Genomic DNA, 14629 nt, shown 5'->3' with positions numbered 1-14629 from the left:
TCCCAAAACTCTATATAACCTCCTTATTATATCTATAACATTTTGCTCTTACTTATTTTCCTGACTCCTCCTAAAAGACTCTAAGTTCCCCAAAGGCAGAGATGGTATCTTTTCAATCTCTGTATTCTCAGCACCTCATGCAGTAGCTAGTATACCACCATCATCATCATCATCATAATTAACACATTCAGTGCTTACCATGTTCCAAGTGCTTTACAAGTATTAACTTGAATTCTCACACAAACCCTGGATAATTACCCTAATTTTACAGATGAAGGAACTGAAGCAGAGTGTCATAAGCTTCAACACCAAATAGTGTAGAGTCAGAGAGTATGGGTCTAGACCTTGCTTCTCTACCATGTTTTCTCTCATATGGCACAGTGTTATTTTTTGGAAATAAAATTAAACCTAAGAGTCATTTCCTAGTAGTTGATCACTTCAGTATTTCCAAGCTCTTTCTTACGTATCTTTCCATTGCTAACAAAGTAGAAGGGCTCACAGATAGTTTTGCCAAGAAGAATTTTATTAAAATACTGGTGTTTAAAGACTCTAATCCCACCCAGCCCTCCTGAATTCATCTAGTCTTGATTCAGCCTTGGTGAAAACAGAGTGCAGTCTGACCCAGTGATAACCCCATTAGGCAGTTTCTTTTGATGAAAACAGCAATTTAAGCAAATATGCCCTTTTGTTTTTTCTAGTGCTCTTTGTTATTGTAGTAATATCCAAGCTGAGTTTCATGTGGGAAATCAAAGAGCCAAAGATAGAGACTTTTCATTATACACAGAAATCCAACAGAATGCTTTTTATTCCCATTCAAGCAGTTACTACTTATCCGCATGACTAAGGCATGGAAGATCTAAAAAGAAACTAAGTGCTAGTCTGGCCTCTGCTCCTTCACCCACATGGAAGTTTCACAAGCATGTTTAAAGTTTTGGGTCAAGGGTTGTCACTCTCAAAAACCAGTGGGTCTGCATTTTCCTTTGCACTACAAGTACTCTACGGACATTGCTGCGGTTTTTATCTGATTATAAGTATTCAACTAAAGTAGTTAAATGTTGAGAAAAGGTAAATAACTGATAGTACATAAGAAAACCTGAAGTACTCTGTTGACACTTAAATTATATAGCCAAGGACAACGGAGGAAATCACTTAGTGCTATTAATCAGTAATCTAACAGTATTGTGTCTGTGTGCAACTGTCTTTCTTTTGGCTAATATCTGTGAATTAATTGGTCATTGAAAAATCTGATAAAGGAATATTCTAAAAGTACACAGTGAAATCCAAATTATTTCTATCAATTACAGCTCACCTTTTCTGAGGCTTAAACTTGACATTTAAAAACATTTTAGTTATTACTTTGTTTCAAAATGAACAATATACCTCTGGTTAAAATTCTACCTTTTAAAAATTAAGGTATTTGAGACCTAGAGGGCTTAATCCTCTACTTAATATTTATTTTACTTTAGTAGTTTTTCTACAGAAAGTTTGTGAAAGATTTCATCTCCTATATATAGTTTCTTTATCCTCCAAAATCTGGTCCTACACTGTATTCCTTGACCCATGAGGTCAAGCGGTGCCATCTGCTGGTCATAAGAAGTGGTGTCATCTGCTGGTCATTGGTATATAACTATATGAGAAAAACCACATGCACTGCTCTAGAAGTAACTTAAGTAAACTGCCGTAGAGTACACTTACCACTTTAGAATTGACCTTTAAGTCACAACTTCTCTCTTCTTCTTCCACCTTTCTCTCTCGCATTTTCTCTTATGAAGCCAATATGACTCAAGCTTTAGACTATTTTAAATGGCAGATTTGAGAAAAAAAAAAAAAAAAGCAAACTTTTGATGCCCCCTGGTGTTCAGATTCCTTAGTATTTCTGAACTTTCTCTTGCTAAAACTAAAAACATAATAATGTGCTCTTCATTCATTCATTCATTCATTCATTCACTTATTCATTCATCTAATGAATATAACTATATCATGAATCTATGAATTATGCTCTATTTGAGATAATTGGATACCAAATTGTGACCAACATGACAAGGAAAAGAAAAGGGAGAATCTCACGACAAAGTTAAATTGAAATCTATTTTTAAGTGTCCTTCGAGTTTCTCAGTTCAGTTGTACCAAATCTATGATGGCTGGCCTTATAAGTAACCTGAGGAAGAGAGGAAAAGAGGGTAGAAGGCGAAGGGGAGAGAGAGGAGGAAGGAGAGGGTGGGCTGGCTCAGTGAACATGACATAATCCACTCATGACACACAGAACAGACAACTTGTTGCTTCCTCTTTAAGTGCATTATAAATGTAACACTTTTTTTTTTTTGAGACGGAATTTCACTCTTGTTGCTCAGGCTGGAGTGCAATGACCCAGTCTCGGCTCACCGCAACCTCTGCCTCCCGTGTTCAAGTGATTCTCCTGCCTCAGCCTCCTGAGTAGCTGGAATTACCAGCATGTGCCACCATGCCCAGCTAATTTTTGTATTTTTTAGTAGAGACGAGGTTTCTCCATGTTGGTCGGGCTGGTCTTGAACTCCCAACCTCAGGTGATCCACCTGCCTCAGCCTCCCAAAGTGATGGGATTATAGGCGGGAGTCACCACGCCTGGCCAACACTTTTAAATAAAGAGATAAATGAGGTTAATGGGAATATATTACTTTATGAGCAAGATTCGTGTCTAATGCTTTAATTTAATGGTGGCAATTATTGTCAGATGGTCTAGGATAAAATTTTGTATCTGGTACATGACCTTTGGGAAGCTCTAGGAAGCCTTCAGCAACATCATATTTCCCTTCACACACCTCTGCTCCATTAGCCAGCAAGAGAGATTTTCACAGTTGGATAAGAAGCTTCTTAGATGATCACCAATACTCCATGCCTACTCATCAATCTAGCCACCTGAAACAATCACCAGTACAACAGAAGTGCCATTATCTCCATGATATGGAGTGAAGAGCTCATTTACGTGCCAGGAGGGTAGTGCAGGACCCTTCTAGGCCTCACTTTATGTATCTCTTTATCTGGATGTTTATTCATATCCTTTCAAATACACTTTGTAATAAATCAGTAAACATGTTTCCCTGAGTTCTGTGAGCCACTCTAGCAAATTAATCGAACCCAAAGAGGTGATCATGGGAACCCCAACTTGAAGCCAGTCAGTCTGACGTTCCAGAAGCCTGGACTTGCAACTGGGGGGAAGGAGGGGATAGTCTTGTGGGAGTAAGCTCCTAACCTGTGGGATCCGATGCTTTATCTGGGCAGATAGTTGGAATTAAATTAGAGGACACCCAGTTGGGTCCTGCTGCAAAATTGCTTGCTTGCTGGAGGGGGAAAATAAGCACATCTTTTGGGATCACAGAAGTCTCCTGTGCTGATTGTTATGGTGTGAGAGCACAGGAAAAATGGTTTAAGAGTTTTTCCCAAACAACATGATATACATGTACCAAAATATTGCTGTATCCCATAATACATAAAATTATTTTGTGTCAACTAAAAAGAAAAGGAAAAACAAGAATTTAAAAATCCTAGAACAGTATTGGCATAGAAACAGACATATAGAACAGTGGAACACAACAGAAATTCCAGAAATAAACTCATATTTGTGATCAATTTAGTTTTGACAAAGATGTCAAGAACACATAATAGGTATAACGACAGTCTCTTCAGTAAGTGCTGTTGGAAAAACCCAAAGAAGAATGAAATTAGACCCTCATCTCACTCCATATACAAAAATCAACTCAAAATAGATTGCAGATTTAAATGTAAAGCCCAAAACTGTAAAATTCATAAAAGAAAACATACAGGAAAAGCCCTGTGACACTGGTCTGGACAATGGTTTCTTGGATACACCCTGAAAAGCATAGGCAATAAAAGAAAAAATAGACAAATGGGACTGTATCAAATAGAAAAAACTTCTGGACAGCAAAACAAATAATAAAGAAACAACCCATGAATTGGGATAAAATATTTGCAAACCTTACTTGTGATAAAGACCTAATATCCAAAATATATAAGGAACTAAAACAATTCAGTGGTAAGAAAACAAATAACCTGATTTTTAAAAATGGGCAAAGGATCAAAGCTGACATTTCTCAAAAGAAGACAAATGGCCAGCAGATACATGAAAAACTGTTCAACATCATCAATCATCAGGGAAATGCAAATTAAAATCACAATGAGATATCAAATCATGTCTATTAGAATGGCTATTATCAAAAAGATGAAAGAGAACAAGTGTTGGAGGGGAATGTGGGGAAAAGGGAACCCTTGTACACAGTTGGTAGGAAGGTAAATTAGTACAACCACTTCAGAAAACAGTACAAAGTTTCCTCAAACAAATAAAAATACAATTACCGTATGATCCAGAAATTCCACTTCTGGGCATATACCCAAAGAAAATGAAATGAGTATGTAAAGGTGATATGTGCACTTCCATGTTTATTGAAGTCTTATTCACAACAGCCAAGATATGAAAGCAACCTAAGTGTCCATTATGAATGAATGGATAAAGATGATATACACTGAATATTATTCAATCTTTAGAAAAATAAAGAAATTCTGCCCTTTGTGACAATGAGGATGAACTGGGAGAAAATTATGCCTAAGAGGAATAGGCCAGGCAGAGAAACACAAATACTGTACTGCATGATCTTACTTATACATGGAATCTAAAAAAGTCAAACTCACAGATGTAGAGAGTAGAAGAATGGTGCCTACCAGAGGCTGGGGATTTGGAGGTAGTGATTATTTGGATGGGGAAAGGGAAGATGTTGATCAAAGGGCACAAAGTTTCAGTTACACAGAAGGAGTAAGTCTGTGATCTATTGCACAGCATGGTGACTATAATTAAGAATAATGTTTTATATATTTCAAAATTGATAAAAGATTTTAAATGTTCTTACATAAAGAAATGCTAAGTATCTGAGGTATAAAATATGTCACTTTGATGTAATTATTCTACAATGTGCATATATGTTCATATATATTATTACATCACACCTCCTGAGTATATACAATTATTTGTCAATTAACAATAAATTAAGAAAAATATAGCAAGCAAAAACCCCTCTTCCACTTTCCCTCAGTACTTTACAAATACATTTCCCATTACATTCTTATGAAGTGCTAGTTTAGTAATTAGCAAGCCTCTGTACCACTTCACCCCTATTTTAAGTCACCCTTTCCATCTCTTTTCTTTTACTAAAATCTAGTCTATTGTTTTACTCCACAGCTTTCTCTTAAGGAAGTTGATATTCTTCCATTCCCTACATACTAGGGGACTGTGAAGAAGGGTAGCATTCTCCTGGTTTCTCATTGCCAACTCCAGGTTGGTTTGCTTCCATGGCCTCTAGAAAAACTAATGCTATTAGAAGGCGGTCTCTTCCATCTAGCTCTACCATCCTCTGATCATCCCTGTGGCTCTGATTTACCAGTCCCTCCAACAGCTGGACCTTGTATCATGGTCTTCCCCTTACCCCAAGTCCTATCTGCCACAGTTCCAGGAGATGCAATATGAATGTAGACAATACATACACAGAGATTAAAAAAAAAACACCTTCCCCCTTTCACCCTATCTGACTAATTCAATTGCTCACTTCTTGGATCTTGCCATAACCTTTAGAACTTACTACTCTTCTAAAACCTTGAGCTCCGATATTTCCCTCCAGGACCTCCTCTCCTTCCCTCTTTCACATTCCTTCACCCTACCCTCATGGCTCTTAGACACCTTTAAGCCCTCCAGTCCCTTGATCCTCCACCCCCTTGATCCTCCACATTCATCCATGATCCAGGTCCTTCATGGCTTCATTGTTCCCCACAGGGGCTGGATTTCTTTGATTGATAAGACAAACTCATACCTCCCCAACATCCTCAATTCCTTGAGGTACTATCTGATCAGACAAGGGTGAGAGACTGCCAGAAAAAGTTATACGCCCTTGCAGATTGGTACCATTTCTAATTCATGGTCCCTAATCTCATATGGTCAAATCTTTGTCATCTTTTCTCAAACTCATTATGCAACCATTATCTCTTATTTTATTGAGAAAATTATACCTTCAAGAGTGGTCTTCCTTAGGTTCACAGCATCTATTCTTAAATTATCTAGAGGCCCCATTCTTACCTCCTTTCTTCCAGCCCTATGTCTCCATTCTAATAGAGGACTATGATTTCTGTCAGAGCTTCTGATCCCATTCCTCTGGGATCTTGTGCCATTAGCTATATCTTTCTTAGTGTTTTCCATTTTTTCTTCTTTGTGAACTTTTTTTCACCTGCTTACAAACATGCTCAAAACTCTCTCATTAGTAAAAGAAAAAAAAATACCCCATTGATTACCTATCCTCTGCTGTTCATCTCCCAGTATCTCCTCCCTCTTCATCCAGACTTTATGAAGGACAGGTTTGTTGTTTATTTTCCTCATCCACAGGCTGCTCACACTCTCTCCAATTTGCCAGAGTTTCGTTCTTGAGGCAATAGTCCATGTGAGTTTTGTATTGAGTATCTGAAAAAAAAAAATTCCAGGGTAAAATAAGGGTGAGAGCTCTGTGTGTGAAGAAGTATTTAAAAGCTATTTGGGTTTTAAATTGTATTAAAAGTCAGAAAATTTAAAAACAAGTCTTCCTTAAGCATTTCTGTTCAACTTACAAATCTTGTTATCCTGTTTACAAGTTGAGTATAATGAGAAATATCACCTTCACTTTTTTATTGATTACTGTATTAGCTATTTTTGGATTAACATTTCTATATTGAACAGAATAATTTTCCTCAGTACTTTAATTATATTCAATGAAATATTTTAAACAGTTTTTCAAAAATTTGACTTTAATTTTTAAGCATTTCAAATATCTGACAGGACAAATTTATAATACCTATAAACAAAATGTTTCCAAGAACTCAGATAATGCTTGAAATAAAATTATTTATACTCAGGAAATATAACAAATCAAAGTATCTTATATAATCTGATAATATACAGAAACTTTGTCAAATTATTTTTGCCTTTTGGCTTAAAATCAAACTTAAAATCAATTGCACATTCAATTGGAATTATGAGGATAACCTCTGAAATTCTATGTATTTTATATACTGTATAAAGTTTTAAATAAGAAACAGAGTTTTTCTTTAAATTTAGCACAAAGGTATTAATGCTATGTTGGCTTTATTTCAACATTTCTATATTTAATTCAAAACCATCCTATGGTAGAAAGGCACTTACCTAGAGTGAGCATAAAATGTGTCTTCTAAACTGGGACACATTTTAGAGGGAAAAGGGGAACACAAAAAATAATTAAAACTTGTTAATTGATCTTCAGTAGGTATAAACCAGGACTATCCCAGCCAAACCAGGCTGATGGTCACCCCTTCCTGATCCAAGTGTAGGGAATCATTTATGATTTGGATGAGCAGAGCTTTGTGGGTCAAGTGTTTATGCTCACAATATGGCTATATAAGTTAGAGATGTGAGTGAGACCAGATACAGGTCCTGAGAGTGATCTGCTTCCTCAGTGATTCCATCTGTGTTGCAAGGGGACCTCTGAGGTTTTTTATAACTGTTGCATCAACCAGGGACCTCAAGTTTATACCATCAAAGTGATTTTGTGATTCTTTCTTACTTTCTTTATTGCCTGATTTGGGTAGATACAAGTCACCACCACCAACATCATGGGTTGCTTTTAATGTTTCCAAGAGGTCACAACTCTAAAGTCATTTTAATGGCATCTCATTGGCTTTGGCATTTCCTTCATACTATTTTTCTGGCTCTGAAACAAACACTTGTTTCTGCTCAGGATAAAGGTCACTAACTACTTCTTAATAATCAAATCTAATCAAATTTATTTTTCTTAACATTAATGGACCACATGATTAATTATCTAAATGACTGTCTCCTACACTTCAATTTCCTTCACACCCAACTTCCCCGCTAACAACACACACACACAACCCTCACCTCTCTAATTTCTTAGTTCATCCCTTAAGGCTCACTTTCTCCAGGAAAACTCTAAAAGGTGCCCAGCTCTGTGTTTTCACAGCATCTAACCTCACCCTTATCACGTTGTTTTATAATATTTGACTTCTCTTTCTGACTCCTCTCACCAGATCAGGAGTTTATTAAGGGCTCAGAAAGTATATAGATCATACATCTTTCTCTCTTAGCACTAAGTGTAAGGACCAGCACACGATGGTGTAGAGAAACTTTCCCGTTGGAGAAAAGGCATAAAAATTTATGTCATGTGAACACACGGGAGGCTTCAGAATGAAGACCCAAAGATCCAGGGAAAATTTTCCATTTTTATGATTAGCTTTGTTAACCCAAAATATCTGAGACAGGTCTCAGTCAATTTTGAAAGATTATTTTGCCCAAGGTTAAGGATGCACCAGTGACACAGCCTGAGGTCCATGATCAGCCTTCCACTGCATACACAATTTAGTCTGGTTCAATGAATTTGCATTTTTACATAAACAATAGGGCAGAGGAAGCAATCAGATATGCATTTGTCTCAGGTGAGCCTCAGCGGGATGACTTTGAGTTCTGTCTGTCTTTCATCCACAACGAATTTCCCTGGGCAAACTGTGAGGGAGGTATGTAGCTTCTTATATTTGTAGCTATCTTATCCAGGAATAAAATGGGAAGCAGGCTTTCCTAACATAGCTCCCGGCTTGACTTTTCCCTTGGCTTACTCATTTTTACCCTTGGCTAGATGATTTATATTCCTTTCACAGGTTCAACAAAGTATGGACAGCCATGTAGAAATATGATTGGACAAAAAGGGGATGACATACTGCTAACAGACTGAGTAGGGAAACCCAACAAAGCTGTCTGTCTAGATTCTTCTTGGCCTCTCTGTGTAGCATTCCTTCCTTATGGGTGTGGGGCAGGTCCCTCTCTGGAATGGGGGTCTTATAACCCACAGTCAAACAAGATAGGTCAGATAATTTCTTCATGACCATATGTGCATATTTTTTGGTTCTTATCTTTTACACAGAAAGGCAGAGGGAAGGTTAGAGAAATATGTTTAGGTTTTATGGCTGGCTTTAGGGAAAAAGTCTTCTGGTTTCTATTATCCACCTTGGGGAAGAAGGATTCTAGTTTCTATGGTAGCATCAGGGGGAGAATGGGAGTGAAAGACAGGCAGGAGAAGGTCAGAGAAAAACTTTTGCTTTTGAGGTTGCTTCTGAGGCCTTCATTTTTGGGGTGTTGTTTTCTGAATCTCAACACTGGAAAAAATAATAATTAATCAAGAGTTCAGACTTTGCAATTAGGACAGATTCAGGGCTGAATCTCAATTACTTTAGTTACATAAATTTGAGAAGACTTCTTAAATGCTCTGAGCCTCATGTTCCTCATGCAATGATAGTGATAATAAAACCTACACTTGTCCTTTCTCAAACATCACATCTGACCTAGAATTTTATTATCTCAGTTTAAGGCTTAATAGTGTAAAATTCATAAACCCCTGGGTGAGGTAACATTTTAAGCTGATTTTGGCAACTTAACAGGTTTGACAGGTTGGATTGATATTTTGATGGGTTAGAGAGAGGGAAGTCCTGAAGATTCCAAACAGACAAGGAAGCTTTGGGGAGAGGCAAATAAGCAGAAAAGATGAAGTTATAGCAATTCAACTTATCTCTCTCCCCTCCTCTGTAAAACGGAAATTATGATAGCAACCACATTAATAGCTGTGAGGATTAAATGAAGAATATGTGGCTCTTAAAAAGTATTAGCTGTTTTGTTGTTGCTATTGAAGATGCTCAGAAGACAAACATGACTTTGTTCCCGATTTGTTTTTAGGATTGTATGTACAGACAGCATATGGATTTGGCAGAGAAGAAAAGCAATACTCTTAGACTTATTTCCTACATTTTAATGTTTTTCACTGTATACAGGTGTGCCTTAAGTTTTTAAAGTGGAATAAAGAGCAGCGGGTCACATAAGAGCTCATTATATGGGTCTCTCATCATAGCTTAGATCCTGACATGCTAAGGAGAGATTATGTTCATCTGTGATATTAAAATATATCTGGGTATCTATTACTTTTTGGCCCTTTTCTATAAAAAGCACAGAAGCTGAGAATCATGTCTCTTTAGAGCAAGATTGAACATACTCTCTCTTTCACTGAGGGAGGTATAGGGTTCAGGGCTTAATCTTGCACTTTGCTTATCCTTAATAGAAATAATAATACCTACCTTATAGGATGTGAAGATCCTGGGATTCCAGGGTAGATGGCCATTCTGTTGACCTGAATATGCTTTTAATGTGCAGAATTAATCTAAGAAAAGTGAAAAACTGGTGAGATTTTACTTCAAAAAATCCAAATTATATGCAACTTAAGTCATCTTCAGTAGAGTTTCAGAAATGATAGGGGAGATACAATTTGAAGTGAACTTTGAAAACAAGACAAGGTGACTTGCAATGAAGGCTATTTCTAGGGTAAAAGGGACTTCGAATAGAAGGAATGAATAAAGAAAACTGAAGGAAAACTTGATTCTATTGCAACAAGAAACATATGGGAAATTCCAACTATCTGGAGCAAACCAACTTTAAAGCAGACTGTAAAAACTGACCCTGCTTATCTCATTTTAAAACATGGGGTTCTTTCCTCAACCAAAAACACAGATGCCAGGTTATACTTTATAATTTCCACTTTCATTAAAGGTCATTATAAGGACTTGCCACCTAAAATGTGATGTAAATATTTTTTGAGAAAGCTACTATATCACTTGTAATTCCCTCTATAAAGTACCTGCAATAAATGCATTTTTAAAATCAGATTTCAGCAATATTTTCTTCACCTGTGACATACTACTTATTTTGTTTATCATTATGATAATGGAAGAATGGAACGCTTTTCTTTGTTTTTTGTTCTTACTTCCTTAAAATTTTAGAGTAATAGTCATGTAGTAACCTATAAAAAATTTAGAATGGTTCAATTAGTTAGGCTTTCTATGACAAAAATATCTAAGTCTCTAGTTACTAAAATGTTAATGTTTATGTGGCATCATGGTCTATACTGTAGAGTCAGAGTAAAGACACACAGCTATATTTTTTAGATCAATAATTTGTTATTTATAATCAAGAGTGTTAAGAGAACTTGGATTGCAGACAAAATTATATTCTGCAATTATATTCAATTTTTTTCAGAATGTTACCTTAGGACTGGCCTGGTACATACTTGCACGTCTTTTGCTTCTTATCTTAATAAACACTAGCCACTATTTTCTTTTCAGTACATTTTTTTTTTTTCCTTCTTGGGCAGGGTAAAGAGAAGTTGATTATTCTGATAATTGCCTGTGGAGAAGTTTATCTGGACACAATTTTATTAAGGGCATTGAGTCTCTTTGGGGTTAATTTTTTTCTTCCCAATGACGACACTGTGCACAATGGTGATGCTGTGAATTTTGAACCCGAATTTATACCAGTTCAGACATCTTTGGCTTCCTCATGCTGACATAGGCTTGCCCGGCTGAGAATTTGAAGATGCAATAATTTTTAAAATGTATTACCGTCATTATTACAATTAGTTTACTTATTGTTCCACCAGATATTTTTTCAACAATGTTCTGCTAAATCTAGAGTGGGTGCTTGCTAATAGAACTTTAGCTTTTTCACTAAGCTGCCAGGATGGGACTCTAATCCATTGTCAAAAGTAGTGGCCAAAATGTCCCTACTCATTGTGGCTGTGATACAGGTGTATTGTAAAAAGATCTGATTAACACATAATTGGGGATCTCTAAGTACACTTCCATGTTATTTAGAATTTTTATTTTGGCCCAAATATCTATAAGGTAGTGGGGCATTATGTGAGTTTCTTAGGCCATGAAAACTTGCCAGCTTTAATACCTCCAGATGAGGATGGGTTACCAGCCAGCTTGGGCCCATTTTGTAGTACCCATCCAGGACAGACACACTGGCCAGGCGCAGAAATATAACAATTCAGTGGGAAAGCTGATGCAGTTGGTTGAGGTGATACATTTCATGCATTTGTATGAATACTTCCTCTTGAATATTTGATGATTCTGGAATGGTTTGGAGAAGACTTCAAAAATAAAATGTTTAGTAAAAGGGAACTGTAGGACACTGAAGAACCATTGCTCAAGACCCAATATAGTCAGCTACTGGTGATAACCATTTCAGTACTTTGTTGGCTAGGACCTAGAAGCTGGGAAGATATTTATGAGAGATTATCAAGAAGGGGAGAAGCTGTTGAAACCTTCATACTGTTTCATAATCAGAATTGTTTTAAGATGACCTAGTTCTTTATAATTATCTTCAGAAAATCAAGGGTACAGGTTAATAGAGGGGGATTTATAGGGTAAGAACAGAAGGGCAGGGCAAAATCTATGTTCCTAGACAGACCGACTCTCCTTGTCTTGTTGACATAGTAATCAAAAAGGGAGACCACTGAAAATTTTTGCGTATTGAAAATTAATGAAAATTTTGTCTTCCTTTTATTTTAGGACTTGTTAAGAAAAAAACATGACCCAAAACTTGGAAATAAGGCAAAAATATTACTGCCTACCTTTTCAAAGATACTGCACTAAAGAAAGCACTGTCTCACAAGCCTGCCCAACGGTTATCCAAGTCTGGGTAGCAAGGGGTCATTTGATTCAGGCACTACCCTGAGCAGAAAACAATGGCCCAAGACCTCAGTCAAACCCAGCTCTCCACCTGTTTTTGTACAACTTTGAACTGAGAATGCTTTTTTACAATCTTAAGTGGTTGGAAAAATATCAAAAGTAGAATAATATTTTGTCACATGTAAGTGTATATGAAATTCAAACTTTAAAAGAATTTCCTTTTCACAGACATCACATCTTCAAGAGCAAATGCTTGAGCCCTTACCTGCAAGTTATAGTAGAAAAGTCCAGAAGTCCAGCCTGGTCCTCTCCAAGTTTCCAACTCCTATGCCTAGGGGTATTTTAAGCTTACAAGATCTAACTTGGTTACAGCATCTAACTTTTAGCAGAGAGGCAGTGCTGAGTAGAAACTGGACTTGCTAATCATATCAAGTCACTTAAGTTGGTTAGGACCCCCTACTTAGGTAGCAGCCATAAAGCCCAGGGCATCCTTGTGCCGTCAATGGTTCACTTCTGAGTGGTGGGCTTCCTGCTCCTCAATAGAGCAATCAGCAGAAAGGCCCCTAGAAAGCTACATTGTCTTCATCCACGAAGGACTCCCTGTCTCCTGTTTCTCAAAGGAGCATCCGAATTCTACTTTCATTCCTCTTTTGCCATTGCATTTTGTAACTTAAAAGAAATAGATGATTGTAACAGAATAAAGAAAACTTTACATTGTGAGAAAATTTAGACCTAAAACATATAGTAATGAGAGGATGAAAGTCTATACTGTTTAAGTAAACAGGTTCTATGAGCAGTATCCAGGCTAACATCACACAGTGGTGTTTTGAATTAAATTGTACTTGTGTTTCGTTTCCGTGTTTTGCTGCTTGCTGTAAGAGGAAAGCATCCCCTTTCTCGGCCCTCTTCCCACCTCCAGGCTAATTTGCAGCATTTCTACATCTCAGAGTCCACCCTTAAGATCCTTGTCACCCATTGTTTTGTTTCAGAACGCTTAATCCATCAAGGAAGGTTAAATTGGATTATCCCAGTAGGGAAGGGATGGGGGCTTTGAGCATGAAGGATTATCCCCGTAAAGGGCTGCTGCTGCTGCTGCTGCTGCTGCTGGTGGTGGTGGTGGTGGTGTGTGTGTGTGTGTGTGTCCTGCTAGTGTTGAATGATGGAGACCTTAGTCTGGATTCTGAATCCAGGTGTACTGGATGCCGCTCCAGCGTAGAAAGGGTTAAAGATGCCCCCAGTCGGGTAGAGCAGACTGGGAGTTGCGCAGGGTCTCAAACGCCTTAAAGCCGCCCCTCAAATTGAAGATGAGTAAATCATAGTTCGTAAATCAGAAAGATTATCCAGTAGTACGTTACTCTGTGTATTTCCCTTTCGTCATCCCTGAGTCTTGGGTCAAGTCCATCCCAGCTGTATCCTCCAGGAATCAAGGGAACTACGCAAATCCCCGGTGGGTTCGCAGCCGTAGGAAGTGCAAACCACGCCCCCGCCACGGCAGCCGCCCCGCGTTAACTGCCTGAGAGAATCTCAGTGGCCGGCCAGTTCCCTCCTTGGTGAGGATTTTCCCTTGCGCGAGAACTTGTGGAACGCCGCCGGGCCAGATTTTGCTGCTGAGGCCTCTTACGCCACTAATACCGGGCCAAGGGGGAGTGCTGCTCTTTCAGGGCTTTTGTGAAAGTTAAGTAAGCCAATTAAAGTCCAAAACACGCAGTCTGGAACAATACAGCGCTCGATAAATGGTCTCCATTATTATCATTATCCGTTAGTTACAACTGGGGATGAAAAAAAAAACAAAAACACAAAAACCCGGAGAACCGGAAAGGTCTGCAAAAGGGGCGGAACGCGGGAACTTCGATTTGGGGAAGGGGTGGCGGGGGAGAGCCCACACAAGCAGCCAATCCAGCTGTCCCGGGGAGGAAGAGGAGGAGTCAAGGCCCGCCCCGGGTCTCCGCACTGCTCAGTCCCGCGCTGTGAGGTTGGCACAGTTGCAGCTCTTCGGTCCCTTTGGTTCTCTTAGTCCCGAGCGCTCGCCCACTGCAGCTTCCTTTCCCGTGCAGACATGGCC

The sequence above is a fragment of the Colobus angolensis genome, unplaced genomic scaffold (assembly GCF_000951035.1).
Source record: "Colobus angolensis palliatus isolate OR3802 unplaced genomic scaffold, Cang.pa_1.0 Scaffold86, whole genome shotgun sequence".
In the NCBI taxonomy this organism is placed as follows: Eukaryota; Metazoa; Chordata; class Mammalia; order Primates; family Cercopithecidae; genus Colobus; species Colobus angolensis.
This window is presented reverse-complemented; position numbering follows the sequence as displayed.